Source organism: Aotus nancymaae, unplaced genomic scaffold (genome assembly GCF_030222135.1).
Source record: "Aotus nancymaae isolate 86718 unplaced genomic scaffold, 86718_ANA_hifiasm-v0.15.2.pri h1tg000119l, whole genome shotgun sequence".
In the NCBI taxonomy this organism is placed as follows: Eukaryota; Metazoa; Chordata; class Mammalia; order Primates; family Aotidae; genus Aotus; species Aotus nancymaae.
The window spans coordinates 285,881-297,319 of NW_026988534.1; the positions used below are offsets into that span (position 1 = coordinate 285,881).

The 11,439-nt window shown below is 36.3% G+C and overlaps 1 pseudogene; it reads right to left on the reverse strand.

The window, feature by feature from the left end:
• Positions 1-3,385: 3,385 nt before the first annotated feature.
• Positions 3,386-4,123, reverse strand: LOC135272632 (ribosomal protein uL30-like; annotated as a pseudogene).
• Positions 4,124-11,439: the final 7,316 nt, after the last annotated feature.

The window sequence follows — 11,439 nt, forward strand, 5'->3', positions numbered from 1 at the left end:
TTTCTACCTAGAAAACCATCACATTACCTATAAATAAGAGAATTTTACTTCTTATTTTTCAAACTTTATTTCCTTCAGGTTTTTTTTTTCACTTTATGCACGGACTAGGACCTCCTTTACAGTGCTAAATAGATGTAGTAAAAGCAGACATGCTAGCCTTATTCTCAAATTTAGCATTCAATGTTTCACCATAACTACAATATTAGCTGGGGTTTTTCTTAGACGTGCTTTAACATATTTAAGAATATTCATTCTATTTGTAGTTTAATCGAGAGTTTGTATCATGAACAAGTGTCAAATTTTGTCAACTAAATTTTCTAAGTCTATTAAAATCATGTGATTTCTTTCTTTGTAAATGTGTGTACCTAAAATTATATGAACATGGTAAATTACATTGATCAATGTTACAAGATTAAACCAAACCTTACATTTCTTGGATAAATACCTCAGGTCAGGTGATATCATTTTCTATATTGCCAGATCAAATTTTATCAGATATGTCTTTTGCAAACACTTTCTCCAAGTTTGTGGTGGGTCTTTTCATTCTTATAACACTTTTTTTTTTAGAGTGGGTATTTTTAATTTCAGTGAGGTCCAGCTTATCAATAATTTCTTTCATAGATTGTGCCTGTAGCATTGTATCTACAAAGTCATCACCGAATACAAGGCCCTCTAGATTTATTCTATTTTAGCTCCTAGGGATTTTATAATTTTGTGGTTTACATTTAGATATATGACCAATTTGAAATTAATTTTTATGAATGGCGTAAGGTCTAAGTCTACATTCCTTTTTTTTCTTTTGCATGTAGACGTAACACTTGTTGTAGATGTGTGGTTGTTTCAGCTCTGTTGGAATAATTGTGCACTAGGTAGAAAGATTATTCTTTCTCCAGTGAACTGCCTTGATCCTTATTCAAAGAACAGTTAACTCTATTTGCGGATATATTTCTGAGCTCTCTATTCTGTTTCCTTTACTTATGCGTCTAGTTTTTCTCTGATGACACACTCCCCCAATTACTGTGGCTTCTTAGTACGTCTTAAGGGAGGACCTATTCTCGTCTTACTGCACTAGCTAAGATTTTCAGTACGTTGTTGAAAGGAATGATGAGAGAGGCCACCCTTGTCTTGTTCCTGATCTTAGTGGTAAAGCTTCCAGTTTCTCATTATCAATAAGTATGATGGTTCATTGTAGATATTCTTTATTGAGAAGAAAAAGTTCCCATCTATACCCTGTTTGCTGTACTAGATTTTTTCAAATGTGTGCTTATTTTTAACACACTTCTTTTGTAAGCATTAATTTGATTTTATTGTTTTAACTTTCTTTAAATCATTGCCTTTTAGTTCAAGTGTTTACACTGATTATAGATATTGATATTGTTGGATTCTGGCCTACTAATATATGACATTTTCTAGATTTCCCATCAGTTTTTGTGTTCTTCTGTTCTTTCTATCTTCTTTGGAATTAATTAAATATTTGCTCAATATTCTTTTGTAATAACTTCACATTTTTAAAATAAAATATTTGTATTGTTTTTATAATGATATTTCTAGGGAATATATAATATGTAATATGCATTTAATAATGTCTATTTTGATTTAATTCTATGTTTCATTATTTAAAAATGTAAGAATCTGCTATAGTATAGTCTAAATCTGTATTTAAACACAAAAGAATGCTCTTTTTGCTTTAAATAATTGTGTCCTGAGGAAATTAATAGAAGAGCAAATGTAATCTCTTGTTTTTATTCATAAATTTATTTCTAATTCACTTCTTGCATCTGATACATCTGAGTTTTTATCTGATGTTATTTCTCTTCTGCCTAAATTATTTATCATTTTTTGTAGCACACAATTGCTGGCAACAAATTCTCTCAAACTTCTTATCTGAGAATGTCTATTTAACTCATACATATAACTTGCTATTTTTATATGTCCATTTTGCCACTCGGATTACCTAGCTATTCTCTTCTTGTTCTTAAATGTATTTACAATGGTGGCTTTAATGTTCTTGTTAATTATAACATCTTGGATAATTTCAATACCAATTTCTACAGACTGCTTTTCTCTTTACTATAGATCGCATTTTCCTCTATCTTTGCGTGTCTAGTAGTTTTTTTCTATGTTGGACATCATGGTTTATATGTGGTAGGAGGTCTGGACTGTGTCTTTTTCCCATAATGGTTATTTAGTTTTGTGTCTAGCAGGAGTTCAAGTATTTGTGAATGCTTTGCATCTTGTCATCCTTGGTTTTAATTTTTGTTAGAGTAAATAGATTTCCCTTTTAAATTTAGCCCTACGGCACGTCCTGTCCTTTGCTCTACAGAATGGTCTTCCTAAGGTCTGGCCTCCTGGTGATCCCAGCTGAAATGGTGATCATCAGTGAGGCTTCTTTACTCTGCCTTGGCTTAAAGTCCAGGTTCTCTTGGCACTGTATAAGCTTTGGTATTATCCTTTAGCTCTCCTCATTCTGACATGCAATTTCTAGGTCTCACCAAATCTAACCTTGTGCATTTGTAACCTGAACCTTGGTTGAGGACTTATGGTACATCCCCATGCATATTCTGTCTCTCCTCCTCCCTGAACAGCTCTGTTTTCTTTTTTTTTTTTCTTTTTTTGAGACGGAGTTTCGCTCTTGTTACCCAGGCTGGGGTGCAATGGCGCGATCTCGGCTCACCGCAACCTCCGCCTCCTGGGTTCAGGCAATTCTCCTGCCTCAGCCTCCTGAGTAGCTGGGATTACAGGCACACGCCACCATGCCCAGCTATTTTTTTGTATTTTTAGTAGAGACAGGGTTTCACCATGTTGACCGGGATAGTCTCGATCTCTTGACCTCGTGATTCACCTGCCTCGGCCTCCCAAAGTGCTGGGATTATAGGCATGAGCCACCGCGCCCGGCTCGAACAGCTCTGTTTTCTTTAATACTTTGCCTAGAAAACTCCAACTGCTTCTGAAACCAAAGAATCTGATCTTTGTCTCATCATCTCAGAAAGACTACTTGAACACTGGGCTCTACTTTCTGTTCAGCAGCAAGAAAAAGCCTTCAGGCAAAACCTGGGGAGACTATGAGGTGATCATGCAGTTTATCTGTTGTGTTATTATTATTTCTTAATTCATGTGAGATGGGGGTCTCACTATGTTGACCAGGCTGGTCTCAAACTCCTGGCCTCAAGCACTTCTCCCATCTCAGCCTCCCAAAGTACTGAGATTACAGGCATGAGCCACCACTCCTGGCCAGCTACTGTCTTTTCTTTGACCCTCCTTTCCAGTTTTGAAAGATAAAGCAGGAAATAATCTTCTCTGAAGATACTTGATACAAATTCTCCAAATCCAAAAACACATGCTTCCACTTTGTTGATAAAAATTTATTGCAGTTTGGCACCTCGTTCTAGTTCAGCTGGTGGATGAGCTGATTGATGCGTTCACCCCGATAGCCAGGTGTGCCCATCTCCTTGAGGAAGCCCACTCTATTTTTGGTAGCATGATGGGCCACTGAGAGGTGGAAAGGGCACAAGAACCATGAGATCTGGAAATGCTTCCCCGGGAAGGCAATTTCATGAATGAGGTCTTCCAAGCAAATGACAGCAAACTTCCCCAGGTGCTCCTCAATCACAGTGTTGTCTGTCAGAGGGATGGTCTTATTCTTGACCCTGGCTTGTCCACGTTTCAAAATGAGTTCCCGGACAGACTTCAGATTTGGAAATCCCCAGGTCACATAAGGTTCCACTATGCGCAGCATTTTTAGGTTCTGGGGAGTGACTTTTACAGAGACACCACTAAAAATTTTCTTTAGGCGAAGTCTTGCAATGGTTCTCTGCACCAGTAAACTCACACCATCAATCCTTTCAATGCGTACGACAAAGGACAAAGAATGTTTATCTGGCAATTCCAAGGCGTGAGGCTTCACTTCTAGTCATCTGATACACACCTTGTCACGCGTCTGCTGCCAGGAATCATGTAGGAATGATTCCAATCGCTTAAACCTGGGCCCTTTTCCTTTCTTCTGCTCCTTCTTTGCGAAAAGTGCCTGCTTTGCCTGAGTGGCTTTGAGGGCTTGATAAGCCTTCCTCTTTTTCAGGAGATTTTCTGGAACCAAAGGGATTTTTCTTTGCTCTTGCTCCGCCATCTTTCCGGTGTAATAGCTACTCGGAAAATATTTTTATGGACCTATGAAACATCCTTTTTTTTTAACTTGCAGGTGAATAAAGTATATGCCATGATGCCATTGCATGTGTGCTCCTATATTTAGTTCTATACAAAGATTGACTCACCATCACAATAGAACAGGTGCTTTTTTGTGAAACCCTCAAAACAGGTAGTTATGTATCCTCATTCAGTCCCAAAAAAGAAATGCATCTAGGTCAAGGATGTGGCAGGAAGGTGCTGCCTCTTTCCACCCCTCCTTCTTTTCTCACTTTATTCGCCTCACCATTTCTCCTAGCTCTCTTCTTACCTACACACCTGTGAAAATATCAATTTCTCTAATGATAAGCCACAAGTCATTATAACCCCTCATAACTGACTGGGAAGAATGGGAATACAGTTCACACTGGAAAGGCAAGAGGGCTTCCTGATGCTTTCCTTTCCTATATTAGCTGAAGATGATCAAAATACCCATTTATTGCCCCTTTCAGCTAAATGAAAGATTATCATTATTATTCAGAAATTTCAGCCAGGAAGAGACTCCCTAACAAGAGAACGGGGAATGTAAATGTCAGAATGTCAAAGCGTGAGGATGATAAAAACTGTATGTTGAATTTAATTAACTGTTGACCATGACTAGACTTCATCAATCTAGACTTGTTTGCTGGATCAGCTGCCTTTTCATTCAGCTATTCTTGGTTTTATAACATTTGTGTTATGGGAAATTAGAGCAATTTCTACAATGCTTTTGATTCCCCCCCAATAAACAAAGTGCAGTTTTCTGAGGAGACAAGGCTTTCTTGTTGGCATCTACTGTTGGCCGCCTTTTCCCGGACCCTTAGCCTGCATCAAGAATCTCTTGGCCTTCTCATCACAACAGCCATTTGTTTCTGTCTCTCTGCTTGTTCCATTGTGTATTGTCCAATATCCTATATGTTCCTTTCAGAGTTTGGGGGCAGGGGCTGGTGGAGGGGATGCCAGCACACCATACTGAAGACTTTGGAGAGTCAACTTAGATTAAATGAATATATTAAACTAAACCAGATTTAAGCGGTCTTGAATTGGAAATTATTTCTCTTTGTAATCAACACTTGAGTTGTAATTGATAAGAGACATCTTTAAGGAATGCTTTTTTTTTTTTTTAATTCTAACAGCAGAACTATGTGTTTCCTTCATGTATAGGACTCTCTTTGAAGCTTGCAACTGCTCTGAGACTGCAGAGGTCAGTGTGGAGGTACAAAGCACACAGACAAACCTTTGAGGCAGAGAAACTCAACTTTGTAAGAACCAATCTTGATTAAAAAAAAATCTGAGTTTCTATTCTGGTTATTTTGTTTCTTCTTTGTTTCTGTCTTTGATTAGGCTGATTTTGACTGTTCAAGGGATCTGAGACAAGTTCTGGCTTTGGTAAAGGCACAGAGAGAGATAGTGTCCTGGTATTAACCTCTCCAATCAAAGTCCAAGATTCTATCAAATCCAGAACCAGAGATTTTGCAGAACTGGTGGAAATATTTATGTGTCTGTTTCTGTGGATGGGCATGTATTACTTTTATAGCCTTAGCCCTGACTTTGTAGTGCATTTTTTATGTTACACCACCCAGTTTATTCCCTAGTTCCTTTCCATCAAGAAATATTAGCTCATGAATTGTTTTTTCACTAAAGCCTTTATGCCACTTACCAATGTTCTGAAAAGGGAAACTGTCATTTACTTAATATATGTTATGTAGAAGCCACAAACTGTGCTACATGTAATTTCCTTTAATCTTCATAGCAAACCAACGAGTGAACTGTGATAGTCACCATTTAAAAATGAGAACATGATGATGTTAGAGGTTTAAGAATATTCCACAGTATCTCACAAATAATATTTGGCAGAGAGGGACTTTAAACAAGGTCTGGCTTCAAAGTGTACTCTCTTGCCACATACCCCATTCATGATAATTTTAATAATGCTTTAATGTTCTGCATATTATACCCTTTTTCTTTTTGTGAAAAGACAGCTCATTGCATATTAACCAGTTTGATATATTGTGTTCAATGTATTCATTGAACACCTTCTAGATGCAAGGCACTATGAGAGAAGCATTATTCTGGTCCTTAGGAAGACACCAGAACGTGACTGGAGGTTAAGTCAAACATAGGGGGTAAAGTTGCATGATAATGCATTGTTAATTCCTTTTTTCCATGTAATTTAATTATCTTTAAAGTTTTAATCAAAGTAGTATTTGTACATATTAAAAACTAAATGTAAAACAAAGCAACAGTGTTTCTCCCACCTTTCCCATGTCCCATTCCTTGCATCCAATCACTTTCCGTTTTATAGCTGCTTTATTTTTATGTTTTAAGTAATATGGTTGACTGGGCTTGCTGGTTCATGCCTGTAATCCCAGCAATTTGGGAGGCAGAGGAGGGAGGTTTGCTTTAGGCCAGGAGTGCAAGACCAGCCTGGGAAACATAGTGAAACCCTGCCTTTACAAAAGACAGAGTTAGCTGGGCAGGATGATGTGTGCCTGTGGTCCCAGCTACTCCGGAGGCTGAAGCAGGAGGCATGCTTGAGCCCAGGTTGTTGAGGCTGCAGTGAGCAACAGAGCAAGACCCTGTCTCTAAAACAATAATGATAATAAACATTTAAAAAGAATAGTAGACTTAAATTACTATTTTTAATTACTCATTTATAGATTGTAAGTTTCCCTATATTCTTCATTCTCTTAGCCACCATCCCAAACACACGTATAATACACCTATGCATAGAGTCCATGACTGGAGTAAAAATGTCCTCAATGCCTTTTAGTCAATTGAATGGTGGTTTTACAAGGCCTGCCCATGCACAAATCAGTGCACACTCCCCAATTCTGAGCCAATATAAACCCCAGACTCATCCTCACACATGGCTACCCATTTTAGGTCACCTGTGACACAGAGGACTAAGAACCTTGGGTCACCTCTTGTTCAGAGCTTTTCTGTCATTCAGTAAAAATCTTCTTTGCCTTGCTTACTCTTGGTGTCCGGTACCTTATTCCTCTTGGTCATGGGACAAGAACCTGGAATCTGCCAAAGAGTGAATATGAAAACAGCTGTAACACGCTCCTGCTGGTTGAGCTACAAGAGCGAAAAAACTGCTGGGTGTCACATGCCCCCATTCACCAAGCTCTGGGCAGTGGGACCAAATGAGCTGTGACGCACCCCCATTAGCAGACTGTGGGTGGCAAGAATGGGAGAGAGCTGTAACACTTCCTGGGGGCTCAGACGTTGAGACTCGCTGAGCAAAAGCTATAACAACTCTTGGGGCTCTCCAGTTGATAGCACTTCTGTTTTCAGGTGCTGCTGCGTCCCCCTTGTTCAGATGCCAGAACTCAAGGTGGAAGCTGGTGTGGCATGCCCGTGCCCACTGTGGGCTGGGCATAGAGCAGCAGCAGGTATGGGATCCAGGACCATAGCAGGCACCAAGCTTGCCTGCTGGGCCACATGGGCAGAGTGAGCCGGGGCAGAGGCACCTCTGGCCATGGAGATTTCCGGCCGGGGAAGTGGCAAGGAAAGGACCCTCTGTCTTAATGACATGTGCATCATTATAGCATCATGTAGAATAGTTTTACTGTCCTGGAGTCCTCCATGCTTTGCCTATCCATTACTTTCTCTTCATTTTTCACTCCTAGATGAAGTTAGGTCTAAACTTCCTCCACTGTTCAGTCTGTTGTTCCTTGTTAATTGGGTTTTAGTGTTTCATGGTTTTGGTGATGTCTCATCTGGTGATATCTCTGCTCCCATTTGCTTTTTCTGCCAGTGGAAACAAATTAGAAGTCAGTGTCTGTTCAGGAAATACATTTCTTGGTGAGGGGCACATGAGGACTTTTTGGGGTGATGGAAATATTCTCTATCTTGTTTGGGATTGTAGATACACAGGTGTAAATGTTTGTAAAAACACATCAAACTTTAAATGGGTGCATTTTTAATGTAAATAACCCATCAGTAAAGTTAATTTAAAGATAGAAAATTTGCTTGGAAGATGAAAGCAGCACCTTACTCCTACATAAAAAAGAGAGCTAAGTTTTGGTTCTGCTTTTTCCTACACTAATGATATCTTGAGGAAGCTTTATGAGGTAGAATGATCATTTCTTCATTAAGATTTAAAAACTAAGGCCCAGACAGATTAAGTATGGTCAAGGTGAATCAGAACCAGAGTGGTTAAGCGACTTACTGGCTGGATGTATAAAAGAAAGAAAGAAAAACAGAACTCAGGCCTCTTGCTTTGATAAATTCAGAATTCAAGCAGGGGAGGATGCTTATAGCCCAGGAAATTGTGACTAAAACACACATAACTTTGAATCTTAACAAATAACACAGCTATTCATATTAGAAAAGTGTTAAGAAGCTGAAAATAAATTCTATGACTCAAAAATTGTAAAGTTTTATTATCTGACCACAATGATAAAAATTCATAAAAATTAACATGAAGTTTTACACTAAATTATTTTAAAAATTCAAAAGAAACAAACAAAACCAAATATCTGTTGGGTCAAGAAAAGGAAATAAAAATTAAAGTTATAGACTATTTTGAAATGATGTGAGAAATGGCATCTTACAACAAGATATGAAATTTAGACAAGCCATCCTTAGGAAAATTCATACTATTAAATGCTTTGCTTTATATATGAAAAAAACATAAGACTGAAATATTCACTCAGAAAGTCTGGTAAGAAAACCTGAAATAAAACTAAGAATATTAAATGGAAGAATATAATAAATGGGAAAAAAGTAAGTTAGAAAAAAAAAACCCTAATAAAATATGTTAGGAAATGCAAGAATGCTTTGCTTTCCTTTTCATAAAGGAAGAGCTTCAGAAACAAAATAGGTAAACTGATAGAACACTCAAGGTAGACAAATGCAAATTCAATGGCAACTATACATAATTATCTAGATACAAATTAATTTCATAAATGTACATATTATTACTCTATAGTAAAACAATGAAGTTTTTTTTGAAATGGCCATTTTTAAGAAACCAATAAAAAAAAACTGAAGAAAGTTTCTGAAGATTTCTCTGTACTAAAATTTCCAAGGTCAGGATCTAGAAATGCAGTTCCCCAGATTTAATAAGCACATCATTCTCATGTATGTACTATATATATGTATATATATAAAATATATATAATTTAGTGTGGAGAATGATTAATTTTAAAAACTTAAGAATCAAATAAAATTATCTAAAACATGAATAAGTATGTGCCATATGAGATCTAAAATCTAAATGAAGATAACGCTTTCTAAAAAAGGTATGGATATATTTAACTTTTCATCAACATTATGTAAGAAACTATATAATTCCAACCACTCACAATATTTATTTTTACTTATTTGTGGTTTTTGTCAGGCACTGAATTAAGCAATATAATGGACTAGATAATATTAGTCCCATTTTACAGATCAAGAGACTCAGTTTCATATGGTTTAAATAACTTCCATCACGGTCACATCACTAATGAATTTCAGAACTTGAATAGAAATCTTTTGAGTAAAAGTCATACTCTACTCCACTTTACCATATTGCCTACTTATATAAGAGCTTTCTAAAAACTAATTAAGATGTCAGAAATGAAATATAATAATAAGTTAGAAAAGTTAGCCACTATAACCAAATAGTTTATATTAGGAATGGCATGTTAGTGTACAATACCCATTGTTAATTTCAAAATAAATATGTACCAGAAAATAGGACAAAGAGGAAACTCTTAATTAAATCTATCTCAAAAAAGCATATGCACAGATAACAGTGAGATATCATTAGAATATATATTTACAAATGTACCACATGACCTATCAACAGTGTTGTTGAAATTTTGGTCAATGCAATAAGTAAGACATGAAATAGAAAAAGGAGACATAAGTTATTGCTCAATAGACAACTTTGCATTACTTAAATTTGTGTAAATAATAAATGTAAGAGAATCAATTAGAAAAGAAATTAGAAATAAATGAGTATTCAATAAAGTAAATGAATGCTAACAGAGAAATAAAATGTTCTCATATATTATCAATGTTTGATGACACAGGGATGAGAAAATGCTTGAAATATGATACTAACTAAAAACTAGAGGAAAAAGAAAATTAAATAAAATTCAAATCACTGCTAGGAATCTTCCTAGAGAAAAACATACTAGGAAACTTAAAAGTGAATTTTAACAATAAGGAAATGTGCCATGATCTTTTGAGGGAGTACTGAACTGCGTAACAGGTGCACATTCTTCCCCAATTAATTTTTGGTTTTAATAAAATTATTGGCCATGGAATGAAAGAAATAAGGTTTGGTAAGGATGCCAAGTGAGGGCTTAATACAAGTTACAAAATATCATTTAGAAACAAATGAGAATGAATGCAGAGAATAAAGAAGAATAAGAATGTGGGTAGTTTGACCATAGCGGATAGACAATGATATTTCCTTGTAAACATTGTGGTTCTGTTGCTAGCTTTGACAGATGGAAGAATTGAAGAAAGCATCACTTGCTTCTCTTTCTAGTGTGTTTGTCTATGTGTGCATACTTGTGTGTGTGTGTGTGTGTGTGTGTGTGTATGTGATAAAGAGAAACTATTAAACCAATGGGGTAATGGATTTTTTGATTAATGGTATTGGGAAGATCTTCTCATTATCTTGAGTATTTGGAGAAACTCTATATTGTATATTTGTTCATATCTTATATCACATACCAAAACAAAATGTGCAAAGTAAAACACTAGATCATAATGTATTGAAAAGAATTGAGATTGCAGAGAAAATTATCAACAGCACATTTAATACTCTTAAGTCAAAAGGTCAAAATCATTAGAGCTAAGAAAATAATTTGCAATGTAAATGCCAGATAAAGTATTAATTACTGTAATATCATGATAGGTTTTCATAAATGACAGAAAGTTCCTAAACAAAAGCACCAATAAAAATGAACTAAGGTCAATTCACAAATTACCTACAAATGGCAGATCAACACAAAATCTAATAATATGCAACTGATTTGTAATAAACAGAATGCAAACTATATGCATGAAATGTTTTAATATAGGAAATAAGAAACAAAATATAACGAAGTTATGGTCACTGGAGTATGGAGTTAACATCATTGATAATTTGATAAAAGCTTTCTAGAGAAACACATTGGCAGTGTGTGTTAAAATATTTTAATGTTGGCCAGGCACAGTGGCTCACGCCTATAATCCCAGCACTTTGGGAGGCCAAGGTGGTTGTATCACCAGGTCAGGAGATGAAGACCATCCTTGCTAACATAGTGAAACCTCATCTCTATTAAAAATGCA